The 11,924-nt window shown below is 47.6% G+C and overlaps 1 protein-coding gene across 1 annotated transcript in view; it reads left to right on the top strand.

The window, feature by feature from the left end:
- Window positions 1-627: 627 nt before the first annotated feature.
- Window positions 628-11,924, top strand: part of ARHGAP35 (Rho GTPase activating protein 35) — a 129,912-nt gene continuing 118,615 nt past the window's right edge. Inside the window, 1 exon segment of the mRNA XM_006142113.3 lies at window positions 628-727. The gene's annotated coding sequence lies outside the window, so the exon portion shown is untranslated.

The raw sequence follows: 11,924 nt of genomic DNA on the forward strand, positions 1-11,924 counted from the left end.
ACTATGTGGGAGTCCAGCGACATAGCCATTATGTCCACTGCTAGTCCCATCTTTTTTTAATATTTCAGACTGGGGAGCAGCAGATGGCGTAATGGTTATGTCTCTGGACTCCCACATGGCTGACCGCGATTTCAGTCCCTGATGTAGAGGATTGAAACTCATGCCGGGCACGTGTGCGTGTGTGCCTGAAATCCTGAGAAGAGAATGGAAGAGAAGGGGTTGCAGCTTGGCCATCCCCCTGGGGAGGAGTGATTTTTCGCTTCCTGTCTCTGGCGAGTGCTTGTACCTTATAGCAGAAATCTTACTAAAAAGCAACAACAAAGATTTCAGATGGACAGGCTGTGCCTTTACTTTTAAATAGTTTTAGGCTGGTGAAGGCTGCATGTTTGAGGAAAAAAACACACTTTTGTACTGAGCTAGGGTTTTTTTTTTTTACCGTAACTTCAGGATGAGTGGATACGTTTTTGTGAGCGGGCTGTATTTTTAAGTAAAACTCCCTTGCTCTGAGAATTGTCCCCAGTACCCTCAAAACAAGGAGCAAATGATGCAATTAGGGTGCAATCCATTGCCTGTGGATTTCAAGGGAAGTTATTTTGCACACACTTGGAAGCTCACAGGCAGGCAGGCTTTCTTTAGAGCTGGCGGATCGTCAGAGCTGCCTGGATACGGTGCGATGCTTACCCCAGGTTAGAGTTTGTGAGAGTGGAGCAGTGACGCGGAGTTTCAGGTAGTCTAGATTTACGAATAAAATGTCACAGTTCACTCTCTGAACGGTTTTTATTTTCTCCTTTGAAACTTTAAATAGTTTTTGACTTTGTTTATACTCTATCCCGGTGTTTTTTACTTTCAGTGAAAGACCTGAATCTTTTCCTGCTGTATCCTGTGTCATGTCTTACTCTGTTGTCTTGTGATGAACTGTTCTTGAGGTCAAAGTATTACAGATATTCACCTACCTACTGACTTTGACCGTTTTTTTTGACTGTAACTTCAGGATGAGTGGTTCTCTTATATTTATATATATATATATAAACTTCCCTTGAAATCCACAGGCAATGGATTGCATATATATATTATATATTTTTTAATAAGCAGAGGGCAGTTGTGAGAGAGAGAGGCAGAGAGCCAGGTCGAGCGGTAGGGCATGGTCACGCCACAATCCCGCTTCCTCCATTGCTCCATCCTGTTGGAGTTGTGGGCATGGATGCACATGTTCCTGGCATGTCTTTCAAGCTGCTAGGGCTGTGCTTGGCCGTGTAGGATTGCACTCTTAACCACTAGGCTGTGGGGCCAGCCCTGGTTGATTTTTTTTTTTTTAACGTGTTTTGGGAGCAAGCAGGTGGCATAGTGGTTTAGGTGCTGGATTCCTACATGTCCAACTGCAGTTCCAGTCCTGGACACAGCAGTTGTGTGCGTGTACGTGCTGGGTGCGTGTACGCCCATACCCAAAATCCCAGGAGGAGAATGGAAGAGAAGAGATTATGGCATGGCCATTCTCCCAGGGGATGGTTTCTCGCTCTCTGTCTCTCCAGCAAGTGCATACACCCTATGGCAAGTCTCTCTCACAAAAAAAAGGTGTTTTGTTCAAATCTGAGATCAGTTCTCCTCCTGTAGTGTTTAATTGTATCCTTGTCCTTATGGAGGGACCGAACCCCTCAGGATTCCTATGCATACTGCTGTCGAGTTGACAAAAAGAGGCACTTTTTCTGGAGACTTGAAAGTACTTATTACTGGGTCATTGGAAAAGTCATGATGTGGTTTGCATAGAAAAACAAAAATATGTCACAACTTTTCCCATGACCCAGTAGTCATGTTACATAATTGCTTTTTTTTTTTTTTAATAATGGTTTTTGCGGGACCAGCAGTTAGCGTAATGGCTATGTCGCTGAACTCCCACGTAGTTAACTGTGGTTACAGTCCTGGACCCGGTGGCTTAAACTCACACCGGGCATGTGTGTGTGTGCCCAAGATCCTGAGAGGAGAATGGAAGAGAAAGGATTGCAGTGTGGCCATCCCCCCTGGGGGGTGATTTCTCACTTTCTGTCTCTCTGTCTCTCTCTGTTTCTGGTGAGCACACACGCCCTATAGCAAAAACCTCTTAAAAAAAAATGGTTTTTCCATAGGGCACGTGCGCTTGCCCCGGAGAGACAGAGACAGTGAGTGGGAAAGTAAGAAATTACCACCCCCTCAAAGGGGTGGGATGGCCATGCCACAGTCCCTTCTTTATTTTCCTCTTGGGATTTTGGGCACACATGCACAGGCACCTGGAGTGATTTCCCAGCTGTTAGGTCTGGGACTCATGTAGGAGTCCAGCACCTTAACTATAGTGCCACCTGCTGGCCCCACGTAACTCCTTCTTTTGGTGACCTCTCAGGTGCGCTTTCTGTGTGAATAGAAGTTAATTTTTGCAATGGATGCGAATGAAATGAAGTTAAATTTAAGGGCAAAAGCTTACAGTGTGTTACACCTTTCTTGGTCGGGGCAATTAAGAAAGGTGTAAGTTATTTTTTTTTCACAATTTAATTACTCAGACAACTGAAATGATGGTGATTTATTTACTTATTTATTTATATTGCTAGAAGACGTGTCCTCACCAGAGACAGGGAGACGGCAACCCCCAGTGGGATGTCGTCATGCCACAAGCCCCCTTGCTCCAGTCCTCTCCCTTATCAGGGTTTTAGGAATGCACACACATGTGCCTGGAGTATTTTCAAGCCGCCTGTGCCCGGACCCTAACTGGGATTGAGCATGTGGATCCAGCTCCTATAACCACTAGGCTATGATATTAATTCTTTGTCTTTTTTTTTTTTTTTCTTGCCACAAGATGTGTGTGCTCACCAGAAAGAGACAGAGGGAGAGGGAAGAGGGTAAAAGCTCCCCCTAATGGGGTGTGGCGACAACACAATCCTTTCTCCTTCATCACCTTCTGTTAGAATTTTGGGCATTCGCACACTTGGTTCTTCAAAAAAGCGTTTCTCAAGCTTTCAGGGCTGGGATTTGAACCACACAGTCAACCATGTGGGATCTGGCCCCCTTAACCAACAGGCCATAGGGCCAGTGTATTTCTAAATTGCAAATTACTTAAGTTTTAGTGGCAACCATTTCTATCAGGTCTCACTTTGGGAGTGGGTTTTGTGGTTAACTATGACAAGAATTCTGTTTCTTCCATGTGACTTGGATGACATCAGTATTCTCATTAAGGAGAAAAGCAGATTGAATGCTTCTGACCTCGGGCAAGTCGCTCCCCAGGCCCCAGTGTTCTCTCTGGAATGAAGAGAATACCCACCCTTCCAGGGGCTTTAAGCAGTATAAGGCGAGCTATGCAGTAGCACTTTGAGCAGCAGAGGTTCGTGCGCCCAGGCTGCGGAGAGCCCGTCTGTACGTTGTTGCAGCTAGGAGACGAGAGGCCGTCCTCACAGTAGAGAAGCCACTGACACCGTACAGTGGCGCAGCGGTAGTGGGTCGCTCTGTGAGGCCCACCCAGATGGGGAAGGTCAGGTTTTGTCTGGAGACCTCCTGGAACACACCAGGCACGTGTGTGTCCATGCTGTGGGGATGGGGTGGGGGTTATGGTGTGATAATTGACTATTTGGAGTAACCCCCTCCCCCCATTTCTCACTCATGGAAAGAAGAATAAAAAAAATTTTTCAAAGTTATTTTACTATAGAGCATGTGCACTCATCAGAGAGACAGAGACAGTGAGAGGGAGAGAACTCACTCCCTGCAATCCCTTCTCTTTCGTTCTCCTCCTGGGATTTTGGGCATGCACGCACACGCGCCTGACATTATTTCCAAGCCGCCAGGTCCGTGACTCGAACTGGATTTCGCCATGTGGGAGTCCAGGACCTTTAACCTCCACACCACCTGCTGGCTCCATAAAAATGTTTTAAGAGCAAGTGGGTTATAGCAGTAGTAGCTTCTGTGTTCTCCAGAAAGCACAGCTGTTTCTGTCTGGTCTGTCTGCGTGACGGTGCGGCACCGGGGTCACCCACAGTCGCAGGCTTCTGAGGCAGGCAGCTGGGGCCGTGCTAAGCTCAGTGACCTCGAATAAGTCACTTGACTTACTCTGAGCCTGCGTTCTCATCTGTACAGTGGAGGTTACAGCAGCACCTGGCTTGTTGGGCCACTGTGAAAGATGATATGAAATCGCATGTGCATATTACCATTACTTCGTTGGTTCTGCGCCTTGCTCATAAAGGAGTATTTGCTAAAATTACATAAAAGAGATGACTAAGTGGGAAGACAGCTGGTGCCGGAGAGAGAAAGCGTGTGTGTGCCATTAAAGCATCTCTAGGGCCTCCCGTGTCCCTGTACTTACTGTGCAGTGAGACTTCAGGCTGGACTCCTGCTCTCGTCCTTTCCCTTCTCACCTGGCCCCAAGACCCTCGGTGCATGTTAAGGAAGTGACGAGCCTTGGTTAACGGTCAGAGAAAGTTGTCATTAGTCCTTGGTAACTGCTAGGTATCTTTTCTATATTCTGATGTGTTGAGAGTTGATTATCTGTTCAGCAGCTGGTAAATTCCATTTCACTGGAATGTGACAACTCGGGAAAGGAATGGACTGTCTCGTAGTCGGGAAGTGATCATACTGGCTACAGTAAGGTTGTTAGAAGGAATAAGGAAAGGACTACTGATGTTCATGTTCTGCTGTCAGGCATGTTGTCAGAAGAAGCATGAAAATGACCACAGCTGGTGGCCCAGTTTCATCAGTCAGCCTGGAAACCAACAGGGGCCTCGCTTCTCCACGCACTCACCGGGGTTTACGTGTTCTCCAAGGTGTCCATCTCGTGAGGCGTTTTTTTGTTAATGGAAAACTGGGTTCACAGATGGTGTGAGGAAGGGCCACGTGCGTGGTTTAATAGTAGCTACTAACTCCTGAAATGAGTGGTTTTTATTTAGTCTTTTATTTTTTACAACCTCTAACACTTTTTATCTTCCTTTGTTTAAATATCTGAACATGAATTTGAGGTAAGACTTACAGGTATTTAAGTAAGCGTGTTGGAAACACAGACTTGCAGGAGCTGGGGGGTTTGAACCTGTTCCAGATTGACTCAGTTCCTCATCCTTTCAAGAAGGACAAACCGAGGCCAGCAGGTGGCGTAATGGTTATATTGCTGGACTCCCACAAGGCCCACCGCGTTCGAGTCCTGGACCCAGTGGCTTGAATATCACTCTGGGCTTATGTGCATGTGTGTAAGATCCTGAGGGGAAAACGGAGGAGAAGGGATTGCGACGTGGCCATCTCTCCCCACCAGGGGGATTTCCTCACTTTCCTTCTCACTGTCTGTCTCTCGGTATCTCCATCTTTTTCTGTCTCTCCATTTCTCCATTTCTTTCTTTCTCTCTTGGGCGAGTGCATGAGCCCTCTGGCAAAAACCTCGTTACAAAAAAAGAAAACATAAACTGTTCTGGGCATTGTTTTGTAATGTGGTTTTCAGGCTAGTTTTTAAATTTTAAAGAAATTTTATTCATTGTCACTATCTAATTAATTAATTTTTTTGAAGTTGACCAGAGACAAAGAGAGAGAAAAGGAAGGTCAGAAAGCAAGCTGCCAGGTCCGGGACTTGAACTGCAGTCAGCCACCACCACGCCACCTGCCAGCCCCCAAGCTATTTCTTTAACTGAAAACCACGCCTTCAGAAATGTATAGCCAGCCTTTTCAGACAGGTTCCTTCAGCCAAGGACATGCTCAAAATCCCTGCTCTCTGGGCGAAGGGAACGAACTGCTTTCCTTCCCTAATGGTTACATTTCTGGACCCAACAGAGCTTTGGAATCCTTCACTGAGCGTTTTGGATGAGGTTTGTTTTCAGGTTGCTTTTTACAACTAGAGTGACTATTTGCTTGGCTTTCATCTCCAGTCTCTGAACTCCAAACTTACCAGTCACTGGGCAGACACCAGATAGCTAGGAAGTACCTCCTGTGTGTGAGGTTCTGAGGGAACAGGTGTGGGCGAGCCGCACGAAAGGATTCTCCAGGTCCTGCAGAAACTTGATTTACTCAAAGAGATGTAGACTTCCTTTAAAAAAAATGTAAAATTAAATAAGTTATACACCTAAACTATCATCTTAATTTTTTTAAAGAGATTTTTGCCTTAGGGCGCATGCACTTGCCAGAGAGAGAGAAGAAAGAGAAGAGACAGAGAGAGGGAAAGTAAGAAATCACTCCCCAGGAGGATGGCCACTCACAACCCCTTCTCCATTCTCCTTCCAGGATCTTGGCATGCGCGTACACGTGCCTACATGACTTTCAAGCCACCAGGTCTGGGATTCAAACCGCAGTCGGCCATGTGGGAGTCCAGCGATGTAACCACTACATCATCTGCTGGCCCCGTATTTTAATTTTTAAGAACTCAGAAATTATATTGACAGATATATACCTAAGGAGAGATTTTCTGGGATTTTATCTTTTGGATTTAAAACAGATTGATGATCTTCATTGTTTTGCCATTTTATATTTTACTTTCCATCTTCGTTAACATTGCTGTTTTAGGGGCTGGTCTGTACTGCATGGTTTGAGTCCTGGACCTGGAGACATGCGAAACCTGCCAGACGCACATGTATGCATCCTCAATATCTTGAAAGGAGGGGGAATGTAGGAGAAAGGATTGTGGTATATTATTCCCGGGCGGGGAGGATGTTTTCCCTCTCTTTTTAAAAATAATTATTTAATTTCATTTATTATTATTTTTCTCAAATTCTCTATATCATGGGCGTTCACCAGACAGAGACAGAGAGAGAAAGAGAAAGTGAGAAAGCAAGCTGCCAGGTCTGAGAAGCGAACCACAATTAACGGTCATGTGAGAGTCCTGTGCCTTAACCAGCTGCTGGCCCCAAGGAGGATGCTTTCTCACCACCCCGCCCCTGCCACCAGAGACTGTGTGCCCTCTAGCAAATAAAAAAAAAATTGCTCTTTTTTTTTAGATTTTTTTTTTTTTTTACCATAGGGCACATGGGTTTGCTGGAGAGAGACAGACAGACAGAGGGAAGGTGAGAAATCACACCTGGGGGTAGTGGCCATGCCACAGTCTCTTCTCCTCTTGGGATTTTGGGCCTGTACAGACCTGTGCCTGGTGCACTTTTCAGGCCATCAGGTCTGAGACTAAACTGTGAAGTCAGCCACGTGGGATTCAGCTACCTAATGACCATGCACTGACTCTTTTATAATATTTCTCTCTCTCTCTCTTTTAAGGGTTTTTACCATAGGGCGTGTGCTCGCTGAAGAGAGATAGTGAGAGGGAAAGTGAGAAATCACCCCCAGAGTGAATGGCCATGCCTCAATCCTTCCTCCTCCATTTTCCTCCTGGGATTTTTGCATGCATGCACGCACAAACCTGGCATGACTTTTAAGCCGCCAGGTCCAGGACTTGAGTTGTGGTAGTCCAAGTGGGTTTCCAGTGCTGTAACCACCATGCCACCTGCTGGCCCCTTTTTATAATATTTCTTGATGCCAGAGAGTGAGTGCATGTGGGTGTGTGAGAGACAGCGAGAAAGAGAGGACCCCCTCTCTCCCCCGCCCCAGCAGGGCCCTCCATTTCTTCTCATGCTCAGGATCCTGGGCCTGTGCGCATGTTCCCTGCCTGTTTCCCAGGCTGTTTGGGCGAGGACTCAGACCCTGATCAGCCGTGTGGGGTCCAACTCCCCAGCACAGCACTTAACCACTGCACTGTGGGGCCGGCTGTGCAGTGTGGAGTTCTTTTTGAAGTGCAGTTGGACATAGGATTGGTAAGGGAGGGAGACTGGGGTCGGATTGACGTCTGAGTGTTGTGATAAAATACGTTTTAAGATGAGCCCAGAGCACTGTACCTGAGCCAGACTGGTGAGGAAACTGTCAAGATTGATTGTCCAACATTGGAAGTGGAAAGGGCAGAACTAATGCTGCAGTCGCGGAGTTGGACAGTCCTCCCCGAACGAGCTTTCAGCTGGTGCGCTTGCCAGTGGGGGCCTGTGACTGCAGAGGTGAGACCTGAGTCTCTTTCATTGACTTTGCTGATTATTTTCCACGCTCAGAAGGGTCTTTGTTCGATGCTTACTACATCTTGACCTCTGTCTGGGGCGATGCCTTGGTAAGACTCGCCACGGTATTGCCGGGCTCCCTCGCGAAGTATCATTACAGTCGCTTTGATCCTGAACCTTAGCAGTGAATTCAAAACCTGTGAGCCTCTGCAGGGGCCTTAGTAACTTTAGGTAACTCTTCTTACTTTGGGATAGCTTTTTGCCTTTTTCCTTTGGTTGCTAATTCTCTTACTCCAGTTAGCAGGTCTTTACTGAGCCGGGTACTTGGTGTGGTGCTAAGATGGAATGGGGGCAGTAGCTGAGGTGTTAGATCTCCATCTTCTCGGAATTGGTCAACAGTTTAAGGAGAAACAGGTATTAAAGCCAAAAGTGTTTCGTGGCCTTAGTGCCTTAGCAGCTGCTGTTCCCTCTGCCTGGAACCTTCTCCTTTCAGACTCCCACTTCATTAACCCCCTCACCTCCTCCTCGGTGGGACCTGCTCCGAGCACCCTGGCTAGTATGGCACATATGCCACACCCACTTGTGAGCTCTTACCTGCCTTCGTTTTGCCCCGCGCTGTGTACTTCTGACCTCGTGCATGCCTCCGTTTGCTAGAATGTGAGCTCCGCGAGGGCAGACGCCTCGTCTCTGGTTCAGCGTATCCCTGGTGCCTCGCACAGTGGCCGGCACTGCATAGTAGATGTCTCCTTGGGATCCTGGGCACACATGCGCACAGCCCAGTGTGAGTTTTAAACCGCCGGGCTCAGGACTCGAACTGCAGTTAACTATGGGGGAGTCCAGCAATGTAACCGTTATGTCACCTGCTGGTGTCCCCCCCCCCTTTTTTTTAAGAATACATAAACTCAGGCGTCCAGGGGACCAGAGCGGTCCGGTGGCTGGAGGCTAGTAAGGAAAGTAGAGTGGGGAGATGAGATCACATAGGGGACTTGTAGGCTGTGTTAAGAATTTTGGATTTCTGGGAACCAGCAGTTAGCGTAATGGCTATGTCGCTGGACTCCCATGTAGTCGACCGCAGTTCATGTCCCAGACCCAGTGGCTTAAAACTCACGCCGGGCGCGTGTGCGTGCGTGCCCAAGATCCCGAGAGGAGAATGGAATGGAGGAGAAGGGATTGCGGCGTGACCATCCCCCCTGGGGGGTGATTTCTCGCTTTCTGTCTCTATGTCTCTCTCTGTCTGTCTGGCGAGCGCACGCGCCCTACAGTGAAAATCTCTCCAAAAAAAAAAGAATTTTGGATTTCGGGGACCAGTAGATGGTGTGATGGTTATGTCGCTAGACTCCCACATGGCTTACTACAGTTCGAGTCTCGGATCCGCTGGCTTAAAACTCATGCCAGGCACGTGTGCGTGCGTGCCCAGATGCCAAGAAGAGAGTGGAAGAGAGACGGGATTGTGGTGTGGTCATCCTCCCTGGGGGGTGATTTCTCACTCTCCATCTCTCTTTCTCTCTGGCGAGTGCATGTACCCTATAGCAAAAAATTTCTCTCAAAAAAAAAATTTTTGGATTTCAGTATATGCAGAGTGGAGCTCTGAGGGGCTGTCAGCTGGGGACTGACAAGATCAGAGCAGTTCTTTACAAGGATGAACTTGCTACTCTCCAGGGTCTGAGTGACAGAGCGAGTGGTACCGGCAGGAGCGCGTGGGGATCTGGGTGACCTGGCTTCCCTGGCAGCAGATGTGTTGTTTTTCTCAGCTGTTGGATCTGGGTGTCCGTTCCAAGGGCAGGGACCGATCGTTATCGGCCTGATTATAAGTGCACGCACTTAGGTTATCATTAGCCCCGAGAGACCTACCTGTCTCCTTGAAGAACGTCATTGTTCTGGGATCCTGCTGACGGGAGCTGTCAGGACAGGTTGGCCCAGAGATGCCATTTAACCAGTTTGTGGCCGTGTATGTTCCCTCCCCTCTGCAAGATTTAATGCCCTCGCTCAGAAGAGAGTCCATGCCTCCTGGCTACTTTCCAGGTGTTCTACCACTAAAAAAACAGTATTACCTTTCTCAGAATTTCTCCGAATTGTTTGCTGGCACGAAGTGGCTTGTGAAACTTTGATTTTGCCATTTTGAACTGTTTGTACTGGTACTTCTGGCTGGAGGAACTTGAGCTGCCTTGGTTACTTGCAGTAGACCTTTTCACTTGCCTTTGCTTTTTAACGTTGAGTAGCCTGTGGTTGGTGGGACCGTTTCTACCTCCTGACATGTCAGTTGGCAAAGCAGTAGAGGCAGCCTTTAATAAAGGTCACTTTGGAAGAATATTAGTTGGGTACTTAGCATTCTTGGCATTTTTGTGGAATGATACAGGTTTATGGCCTTTTTATTAAGTTCTTAAAATTAAATGGTCTTAAATCAGAAGCAAGCACATATGAAACTTTGTGACTGCAGACAACACTGGCCTACTGTGTTGGATTATAGAGTGAGGTTCGCGCCTGGAGGAATGCACGTTTGGACTGGGAAGGGAGAGGTGTGAGAAGGCTGGCTCCCGTCCTAGTCCTAGCCCAGCCAGGCCATCTGCTCCCTGCAGCCTTACCCGTGTGGAATGTGGACAGACAGCTTTTGAGCTCGCTGACTTCTAAGTGCACCTGACTTGGCTTTTAGCACTCATGAGTCAACTAGTGGAGTTGGACTTTCTCTTAGTAAGGAAAATGGAGTTGTGGGTGTTTTTTTTTTTTATTGTTTTGTTTTTAGGTTTTTGTCATAGGATGCATGCACTCACTCACTGGAGAATGTGGAGAGAGAGAAAGTGAGAAAGCATCCGCCCCCCAGGGGGGATGGCCACACCGCAATCCCTTCTCTGTTTTTGTCACAGGATTTTGTGCACATGCATCCAGCATGTATTTTTTTTCTTTTTTTCGAGAGGTTTTTTGTTATAGGGCGCATGCGCTCTCCAGAATGAGAGAGACAGAGAGACAGAAAGTGAGAGATCACCCCCAAGGGGGGATGGCCACGCCACAATCCCTTCTCCTCCATTCTCTTCTCGGGATCTTGGGCACGCACGCACCTGGCGTGAGTTTAAGCCGCCAGGTCTGGGACTCAAACCACAGTCGACTACGTGGGAGTCCAGTGACATAGCCATTATGCTAACTGCTGGTCCCATCCAGCATGTATTTTAAGCCGCAGGGTCGGAGACTCGAACCACAGAGTTGTCCATGTGGGATTCAGCACCTTGGCCATCACAGCACCTGCTGACCCTTCGGTGAAGCTCTGACTGATGAGTTCAGCATGGCAGATGTTACGGGCAGTAAAGTCAGTCTCCTGAGGTTTTGTAACGAGGCTGTCCTTTGCTGTGCCCTATTTCCTGCTGTGAGTTAGAACTCAGCTGTAGCTCTGCTTGTACCTTGGTTCTGTAACTACTCGAAAGAGGCTGCTCTGTGCTGCCCCAGGGCCACGGGGCCCCTGGGAGTGGGAGGTGAGGTCACAGGGAAGCACTCGGTGGGTTTGTGTTGGAGGAAACAAGCCGTGCCGGCATTCTGTGCGTATGTATATGAGACAGGAAGGCCTGTTGTTACTAATGTGAGTACATTTTTGATATTTGGACCAAGAAACATGGTATTCTGAATGTGTATGAGGTCAAGGTGATTTCCTCGAGCAGGTGGGACAGCTGTCACGGGAGAGTAGCTTAGATCTGTTGTCCCCCTTATGTCTGCAACCTGCCGCGGTGACGAAAGGTGACTCATTGGTCCGCACGAAATGACTGGCCAAGCACTTTCTAAGAATGGTGGTTGATAAGGAGGAACTGGTTGCTAATTCTGGTCTGTTATCTGAAGGAAATCATGAAGCTAGCATTTTATAAAAAATGCCATTTATTAAATTCCTCATGTGATCACAAGTATTTTCTTAGCTATTTTTGGACTCTCCAACTGAACATGTTACTTTAATGGTTTGAGACCTATCTCGAAGTGTTGGGAGGTGGGTAGTCGTGT

Source organism: Tupaia chinensis, unplaced genomic scaffold, assembly GCF_000334495.1.
Source record: "Tupaia chinensis unplaced genomic scaffold, TupChi_1.0 Scaffold000067_1, whole genome shotgun sequence".
In the NCBI taxonomy this organism is placed as follows: Eukaryota; Metazoa; Chordata; class Mammalia; order Scandentia; family Tupaiidae; genus Tupaia; species Tupaia belangeri.